Source organism: Mizuhopecten yessoensis, unplaced genomic scaffold (assembly GCF_002113885.1).
Source record: "Mizuhopecten yessoensis strain PY_sf001 unplaced genomic scaffold, ASM211388v2 scaffold10461, whole genome shotgun sequence".
In the NCBI taxonomy this organism is placed as follows: domain Eukaryota; kingdom Metazoa; phylum Mollusca; class Bivalvia; order Pectinida; family Pectinidae; genus Mizuhopecten; species Mizuhopecten yessoensis.
This window is the reverse complement of record NW_018408558.1, coordinates 7595-18282: the sequence shown is the minus strand read 5'-3', so window position 1 is coordinate 18282 and position 10688 is coordinate 7595. Positions and strand designations below refer to the sequence as shown.

Below are 10688 nucleotides of genomic sequence, written 5' to 3'. Positions count from 1 at the left end.
ATATAAATGATAGTACTATCTACGAGGTTCCGAGAACTAATGATATAAATGATAGTACTATCTACAAGGTTCCGAGAAATAATTATATAAATGATAATACTATCTACGAGGTTCCGAGAACTAATGATATAAATGATAGTACTATCTATGAGGTTCCGAGAACTAATGAGTAGATATAAATTATAGTACTATCTACGAGGGTCCGAGAACTAATGAGTAGATATAAATTATAGTACTATCTACGAGGTTCCGAGAAATAATGAGTAGATATGAATGATAGTACTATTTATGAGGTTCCGAGAACTAATGAATAGATATAACCGCTCGTACTATCTACGAGGTTCCGAAAACTAATGAGTAGATATGAATGATAGTACTATTTATAAGGTTCCGAGAACTAATGAATAGATATAAATGATAGTACTATCTACGAGGTTCCGAGCACTAATGAGCAGATATGAATGATAGTACTATTTATGAGGTTCCGAGAACTAATGAGTAGATATAAATGATAGTACTATCTACGAGGTTCCGAGAACTAATTATATAAATGATAGTGCTATCTACGAGGTTCCGAGAACTAATGGGTATATATAAATGATAGTACTATCTACGAGGTTCCGAGAACTAATGAGTAGATATGAATGATAGTACTATTTATGAGGTTCCGAGAACTAATGAATAGATATAAATGATAGTACTATCTACGAGGTTCCGAAAACTAATGAGTAGATATGAATGATAGTACTATTTATGAGGTTCCGAGAACTAATGAATATATATAAATGATAGTACTATCTACGAGATTCCGAGAACTAATGATATAAATGATAGTACTATCTAAGAGATTCGAGAACAAATTATATAAATGATAGTACTATCTATGAGGTTCCGAGAACTAATGAGTAGATATAAATAATAGTACTATCTACGAGGTTCCGAGAACTAATGAATAGATATAAATGATAGTACTATCTACGACGTTCCGAGAACTAATGAGTAGATATAAATGATAATTCTATCTATGAGGTTCCGAGAACTAATGAGTAGATATCAATTATAGTACTATCTACGAGGTTCCGTGAGATAATGAGTAGATATAAATGATAGTACTATTTATGAGGTTCCGAGAACTAATGAGTAGATATAAATGATAGTACTATCTACGAGATTCCGAGAACTAATGATATAAATGATAGTACTATCTACGAGGTTCCAAGAACTAGTGAGTAGATATAAATGATAGTACTATCTACGAGATTCCGAGAACTAATTATATAAATGATGGTACTATCTACGAGGTTCCGAGAACTAATTATATAAATGATAGTACTATCTACGAGGTTCCGAGAACTAATGAGTAGATATAAATGATAGTACTATCTACGAGGTTCCGAGAACTAATGAGTAGATATAAATGATAGTACTATCTACGAGGTTCCGAGAACTAATGAGTAGATATAAATGATAGTACTATCTACGAGGTTCCGAGAACTAATGAGTAGATATAAATGATAGTACTATCTACGAGGTTCCGAGAACTAATGAGTAGATATAAATGATAGTACTATCTACGAGGTTCCGAGAACTAATGAGTAGATATAAATGATAGTACTATCTACGAGGTTCCGAGAACTAATGAGTAGATATAAATGATAGTACTATCTACGAGGTTCCGAGAACTAATGAGTAGATATAAATGATAGTACTATCTACGAGGTTCCGAGAACTAATGAGTAGATATAAATGATAGTACTATCTACGAGGTTCCGAGAACTAATGAGTAGATATAAATGATAGTACTATCTACGAGGTTCCGAGAACTAATGAGTAGATATAAATGATAGTACTATCTACGAGGTTCCGAGAACTAATGAGTAGATATAAATGATAGTACTATCTACGAGGTTCCGAGAACTAATGAGTAGATATAAATGATAGTACTATCTACGAGGTTCCGAGAACTAATGAGTAGATATAAATGATAGTACTATCTACGAGGTTCCGAGAACTAATGAGTAGATATAAATGATAGTACTATCTACGAGGTTCCGAGAACTAATGAGTAGATATAAATGATAGTACTATCTACGAGGTTCCGAGAACTAATGAGTAGATATAAATGATAGTACTATCTACGAGGTTCCGAGAACTAATGAGTAGATATAAATGATAGTACTATCTACGAGGTTCCGAGAACTAATGAGTAGATATAAATGATAGTACTATCTACGAGGTTCCGAGAACTAATGAGTAGATATAAATGATAGTACTATCTACGAGGTTCCGAGAACTAATGAGTAGATATAAATGATAGTACTATCTACGAGGTTCCGAGAACTAATGAGTAGATATAAATGATAGTACTATCTACGAGGTTCCGAGAACTAATGAGTAGATATAAATGATAGTACTATCTACGAGGTTCCGAGAACTAATGAGTAGATATAAATGATAGTACTATCTACGAGGTTCCGAGAACTAATGAGTAGATATAAATGATAGTACTATCTACGAGGTTCCGAGAACTAATGAGTAGATATAAATGATAGTACTATCTACGAGGTTCCGAGAACTAATGAGTAGATATAAATGATAGTACTATCTACGAGGTTCCGAGAACTAATGATATAAATGATAGTACTATCTACGAGGTTCCGAGAACTAATGATATAAATGATAGTACTATCTACGAGGTTCCGAGAACTAATGAGTAGATATAAATTATAGTACTATCGACAAGGTTCCGATTACTAATGATATAAATGATAGTACTATCTACGAGGTTCCGAGAACTAATGAGTATATATAAATGATAGTACTATCTACGAGGTTCTTACAACTAATGAGTAGATATAAATGATAGTGCTATCTACGAGGTTCCGAGAACTAATGATATAAATGATAGTACTATCTACGAGGTTCCGAGAAATAATGAGTAGATATAAATGATAGTACTATCTACGAGGTTCCAAGAACTAAAGATATAAATGATAGTACCATCTACGAGGTTCCGAGAACTAATGATATAAATGATAGTACTATTTATGAAGTTCCGAGAACTAATGAGTAGATATACATGATAGTACTATCTACGAGGTTCCGAGAACTAATGAGTAGATATAAATGAAAGTATTATCTACGAGGTTCCGAGAACTAATGAGTAGATATATATGATAGTACTATCTACGAGATTCCGAGAACTAATGAGTAGATATAATGATAGTACTATCTACAAGGTTCCGATAACTAATGATATAAATGATAGAATTATCTACGAGGTTCCGAGAACTAATTATATAAATGATAGTACTATCTACTAGGTTCCGAGAACTAATGAGTATATATAAATGATAGTACTATCTACGAGGTTCTGAGAACTAATGAGTGGATATAAATGATAGTACTATCTACTAGGTTCCGAGAACTAATGAGTAGATAAAAATGATAGTACTATCTACGAGGTTCTGAGAACTAATGAGTGGATATAAATGATAGTACTATCTACAAGGTTCCGAGAACTAATGAGTAGATATAAAAGTAGATAAACATGATAGTACTATCTATGAGGTTCCGAGAACTAATGAGTATATATAAATGATAGTACTATCTACGAGGTTCCGAGAACTAATGAGTATATATAAATGATAGTACTATTTATGAGGTTCCGAGAACTAATGAGTAGATAAACATGATAGTACTATCTACGAGGTTCCGAGAACTAATGAGTAGATATAAATGATAGTACTATCTACGAGATTCCGAGAACTAATTATATAAATGATGGTACTATCTACGAGGTTCCGAGAACTAATTATATAAATGATAGTACTATCTACGAGGTTCCGAGAACTAATGATATAAATGATAGTACTATCTACGAAGTTCCGGAAACTAATGAGTAGATATAAATGATAGTACTATCTACGAGGTTCCGAGAACTAATGAGTATATATAAATGATAGTACTATGTACGAGGTTCCGAGAACTAATGAGTAGATAAACATGATAGTACTATCTACGAGGTTCCGAGAACTAATGAGTACATATACATGCTAGTACTATATACGAGGTTCTGAGAACTAATGAGTAGATATAAATGATAGTACTATCTACGAGGTTCTGAGAACTAATGAGTAGATATAAATGATAGTACTATATACGAGGTTCCGAGAACTAAGGGGTAGATATAAATGATAGTACTATCTACGAGATTCCGAGAACTAATTATATAAATGATAGTACTATCTACGAGGTTCCAAGAACTAGTTAGTAGATATAAATGATAGTACTATCTACGAGATTCCGAGAACTAATGATATAAATGATAGTACTATCTACGAGGTTCTGAGAACTAATGAGTAGATATAAATAATAGTACTATCTACGAGGTTCTGAGAACTAATGAGTAGATATATATGATAGTACTATCTACGAGGATCCGAGAACTAATAAGTACATATACATGCTAGTACTCTAATGAGTATATATAAATGATAGTACTATCTACGAGGTTCTGAGAACTAATGAGTAGATATATATGATAGTACTATCTACGAGGTTCCGAGAACTAATAAGTACATATACATGCTAGTACTATATACGAGGTTCTGAGAACTAATGAGTAGATATAAATGATAGTACTATCTATGAGGTTCTGAGAACTAATGAGTAGATATAAATAATAGTACTATCTACGAGGTTCTGAGAACTAATGAGTAGATATATATGATAGTACTATCTACGAGGTTCCGAGAACTAATGAGTATATATAAATGATAGTACTATCTACGAGGTTCCGAAAACTAATGAGTAGATATAAATGATAGTTCTATCTACGAGGATCCGAGAACTAATGAGTAGATATACATGCTAGTACTATATACGAGGTTCCGAGAACTAATGAGTAGATATAAATGATAGTACTATCTACGAGATTCCGAGAACTAATGATATAAATGATAGTACTATCTACAAGGTTCCGAGAACTAATGAGTAGATATATATGATAGTACTATCTACGAGGTTCCGAGAACTAATGATATAAATGATAGCACTATCTACGAGGTTCGGAGAACTAATGAGTAGATATAAAGGATAGTACTATCTACGAGGTGCCGATAACTAATTATATAAATGATAGTACTATCTACGAGGTTCCGATAACTTATGATATAAATGATAGTACTATCTACAAGGTTCCGAGAACTAATGAGTAGATATATATGATAGTACTATCTACGAGGTTCCGAGAACTAATGATATAAATGATAGCACTATCTACGAGGTTCGGAGAACTAATGAGTAGATATAAAGGATAGTACTATCTACGAGGTGCCGATAACTAATTATATAAATGATAGTACTATCTACGAGGTTCCGATAACTTATGATATAAATGATAGTACTATCTACAAGGTTCCGAGAACTAATGATATAAATGATAGTACTATCTACGAGGTTCCGAGAACTAATGATATAAATGATAGCACTATCTACGAGGTTCGGAGAACTAATGAGTAGATATAAATGATAGTACTGTCTACGAGGTTCCAAGAACTAATTATATAAATGATAGTACTATCTACGAGGTTCCGAGAGCTAATGAGTAGATATATATAATAGTACTATCTACGAGGTTCCGATAACTAATCAGTAGATATAAATGAACTATCTACGAGGTCCTGAGAACTAATGAGTAGATATCTCTGATAGTACTATCTCCGAGGTTCCGAGAACTAATGATATAAATGATAGTACTATCTACGAGGTTCCGAGAACTAATGAGTAAATATAAATGATAGTACTATCTACGAGGTCCTGAGAACTAATGAGTAGATATAAATGATAGTGCTATCTACGAGGTGCCGATAACTAATTATATAAATGATAGTACTATCTACGAGGTTCCGATAACTTATGATATAAATGATAGTACTATCTACGAGGTTCCGAGAACTAATGATATAAATGATAGTACTATCTACGAGTTTCCGAGAACTAATGAGTAGATATAAATGATAATACTATCTACGAGGTCCTGAGAACTATGAGTAGATATAAATGATAGTGCTATCTACGAGGTTCCGAGAACTAATGATATAAATGATAGTACTATCTACGATGTTCCGAGAACTAATGTTATAGTCCCTGCAGGTAGGGCGTAAGAATTGTACGTGCTTCCCCCAATTGCATGATCGTAAGAGGCGACTAAATTTGGGACCTTATCTCTTCTCTCCCTCCTAAATAACTTTCTTCTTCCTAATGTCTCCCTTGACAATGCCTCACTTTTGGCCATTTGTTGAGCGGTCGCCCCTGTGAGGAAGGCTTTGGGTTCTTTCCCCTGGCCGAGACATACCAAAGTCTTTAGAAATGGTAGTTTCTACTCCTGCTTAACGCTCAGCAAATTAGGAGTGGGACGACTGGTTCGCCAGTTGTCAGTATAATGTGACCGGGTGGGGCTTCCTGCTGGGTGTCTTTGGCAGTATGTCTCAGCGAGGTAGCACGATAAAGTCGGCATCAGTTCCGTGCTATCACAAGGAGACAAACACGAACATATCGCAGCCTCCCAAAATACACACACATACACTACACGCATGCATCTTGCATACAGGGGAGGCCGTCCTTTAATGATATAAATGATAGTTCTATCTACGATGTTCCGAGAACTAATGATATAAATGACAGTACTATCTACGATGTTCCGAGAACTAATGTTATAGTCCCTGCAGGAAGGGCGTAAGAATTGTACCTGCTGCCCTATCTACGAGATTCCGAGAACTAATTATATAAATGATGGTACTATCTACGAGGTTCCGTGAACTAATGAGTATATATAAATGATAGTACTATTTATGAGGTTCAGAGAACTAATGAGTAGATAAACATGATAGTACTATCTACGAGAGGTTCCAAGAACTAATTATATAAATGATGGTACTATCTACGAGGTTCCAAGAACTAATGAGTAGATATAATGATAGTACTATCTACAAGGATCCGAGAACTAATGATATAAATGATCGTACCATCTACAAGGTTCAGAGAACTAATGAGTAGATAGATATAAATGATAATACTATCTACGAGGTTCCGATAACTAATCAGTAGATATAAATGATAGTGCTATCTACGAGGTTCCGAGAGATATAAATGATAGTGCTATCTACGAGGTTCCGAGCACTAATTATATAAATGATAGTACTATATACGAGGTTCCGAGAACTAATGTTATAGTCCCTGCAGGTAGGGCGTAAGAATTGAACCTGCTGCCCCCAATTGAATGATCGTAAGAGGCGACTAAATTTGGGACCTTATCTCTTCTCTCCCTCCTAAATAACTTTCTTCTTCCTAATGTCTCCCTTGACAATGCCTCGCTTTTGGCCATTTGTTGAGCGGTCGCCCCTGTGAGGAAGGCTTTGGGTTCTTTCCCCTGGCCGAGACATACCAAAGTCTTTAGAAATGGTAGTTTCTACTCCTGCTTAACGCTCAGCAAATTAGGAGTGGGACGATTGGTTCGCCAGTTGTCAGTATAATGTGACCGGGTGGGGCTTCCTGCTGGGTGTCTTTGGCAGTATGTCTCAGCGAGGTAGCACGATAAAGTCGGCATCAGTTCCGTGCTATCACAAGGAGACAAACACGAACATATCGCAGCCTCCCAAAATACACACACATACACTACACGCATGCATCTTGCATACAGGGGAGGCCGTCCTTTAATGATATAAATGATAGTACTAACTACAAGGTTCCGAGAACTAATGAATCATTATAAATGATAGTACTATCTTCGAGGTTCCGAGAACTAATTATATAAATGATAGTACTATCATTTATATTTACTCATTAGTTTCCGGAACTTCGTAGATAGTACTATACTTTATATATCCTCCTTAGTTCACGGAACCTCGTAGATAGTACCATCATTTATATAATTAGTTCTTGGAACCTCTCGTAGATAGTACTATCTACTCATTAGTTCTCTGAACCTTGTAGATGGTACGATCATTTATATCATTAGTTAGTTCTCGGAACCTCGTATATAGTACTATCATTTATATAATTAGTGCTCGGAACCTCGTAGATAGTGCTATCATTTATATCATTAGATATCTACTCATTAGTTCTTGGAACCTCGTAGATAGTACTATAATTTATATCTACTCATTAGGTAGATAGTACTATCATTTATGTAGATAGTGCTATAATTTATATCTACTCATTAGTTTTCGGAACCTCGTAGATAGTGCTATCATTTATATCATTAGTACTCGGAACCTCGTAGATAGTGCTATCATTAAAATCATTAGTTCTCGGATCCTTGTAGAGAGTACTATCATTTATATCTATACTCATTAGTTCTCGGAACCCCGTAGATAGTACTATCATTTATATTTACTCATTAGTTTCCGGAACTTCGTAGATAGTACTATCATATATATCTACTCATTAGTTCTTGGAACCTCGTAGATAGTACCATCATTTGTATAATTAGTTCTCGGTATCTCGTAGATAGTACTATCTACTCATTAGTTCTCTGAACCTCATAAATAGTACTATCATTTATATTTACTCATTAGTTTCCGGAACTTCGTAGATAGTACTATCATTATATCTACTCATTAGTTCTCTGAACCTCGTAGATAGTACTATAATTTATATCTACTTATTAGTTCTCGGAACCTCGTATATAGTACTATCATTTATATATACTCATTAATTCTTGGAACCCCGTAGATAGTGCTATCATTTATATCATTAGATATCTACTCATTAGTTCTTGGAACCTCGTAGATAGTACCATCATTTGTATAATTAGTTCTCGGTATCTCGTAGATAGTACTATCTACTCATTAGTTCTCGGAGCCTCGTAGATAGTACTATCATATATATATACTCATTAGTTCTCGGAATCTCGTAGATAGTACTATCTACTCATTAGTTCTCCGAACCTCGTAGCTCATTAGTTCTCGGAACCTTGTAGTTAGTACTATCATTTATATCATAAGTTATCGGAACCTCGTAGATAGTCCTATCATGTATATCTACTCATTAGTCTACGAGGTTCCGAGAACTAATGTTATAAATGATAGTACTATCTACGATGTTCCGAGAACTAATGTTATAAATGATAGTACTATCTTCGAGGTTCCGAGAACTAATAAGTAGATATAAATTATAGTACTATCTACGAGGTTCTGAGAACTAATGAGTAGATAGTACTATCTACGAGATTCCGAGAACTAATGAGTATAGATATAAATGATAGTACTATCTACAAGGTTCCGAGAACTAATGATTTTAATGATAGTACTATCTACGAGGTTCCGAGAACTGATGAGTAGATATACATGATAGTACTATCTACGAGGTTCCGTGAACTAATGAGTATATATAAAGTATAGTACTATCTACGAAGTTCCGAGAACTAATGATATAAATTATAGTACTATATACGAGGTTCCGAGAACTAATGCGTAGATATAAATGATAGTCGATCATCGCGAGTTTGTTGTTCTATTTCTCCCCTGACACGAACCATGAGTAAATATAGAGGTTGATAGGACAGACTGCTTATTGTCATTATTGCCCTAGTAGCAGGAACACGATTCTTTGTTTGCCCAAGGTTAATCATGGTTCACGAGAGCGAAGGGAAACCTGTTTCCCTATCACAAGGGCATTGCATATTTATTATACTTGTAAACAAAATGTAGAACAACAGCACAAAATATGTCACGTCGTCAAACCGAGAACACGGATAGTGGCAACAAAGCTACAAGGCACACAAATGAGCATACTCAAAATATTGATCTTCAAATCACAAAAAAATAGCATATATCCCCATCAGATCAGGAAACTTATCCATATTATGTATCAACTTGCATCTTTGGAATAACTGTGTTGTAAGTTTGTCTGTCAGCAGTCGACATCTATCATGGAAGTCAAGGTATTATGAGCAAGCTCTTGAATATCGAATCAAATGGGACACGCAAACGCTTGAGGTAGCAGAAGCAGGGATATTACGATCAAGAAACGGAAAATGAAAGATAGGACGGTCGAAATCGTCATGGTGTACCTACAACTAAATAGATTACTGAACAAGCTCTGGGGGTATATACGATCGATGTGGTCAATTAATTTCCTGTTATTTAAAGAATAAATATATATAAATGTTAAAATGAAGGACTTTGATAGTCCTGATTAGCTCATAAGTTAATTCAGGCTCATATGAAATCAAAAGCATATAGACCAGAAGATGGGTGCAGCTTGTTCGCATATGAAATACCTACAGTTCGCTGAAAAACCAAGAAGTCAATTATTCTCATATTTTTTTCTCTCGGTATATTTCATTTTGGCCTTTGTTTCACTTTGCACATACTATGCATTCGAAGTAATTAACAGCGATACATTAACATCGCGATTCTTGGAAAAGAAAGCTCTTACATATGTACACGTATGAGGCATTTCTTTAGTTTGGTATGAGTATACCTCAACATTTTGAAATAGGAGCAACATATCGATTTTGGGCTTTTTAAAGTGTCTTGAGGCTGAACACAGACGAATTTCTCTATCTCTAGGGCTGCAAAGTAAACATTTCAAATGTAAGCACGTGAACATGTCCGTGTCTACTTCTCATATTTATCAAACCAGGCACCTTTGGTAAAAACGTTATCAACATAACGTAACCG

The 10688-nt window shown here is 34.6% G+C and overlaps 1 protein-coding gene across 1 annotated transcript in view; it reads left to right on the top strand.

The window, feature by feature from the left end:
- The window catches only part of LOC110460708 (uncharacterized oxidoreductase YrbE-like), a 47849-nt gene that overhangs the window by 33672 nt on the left and 3489 nt on the right, over positions 1 to 10688 (top strand). The gene's annotated exons all lie outside the window — the stretch shown is intronic.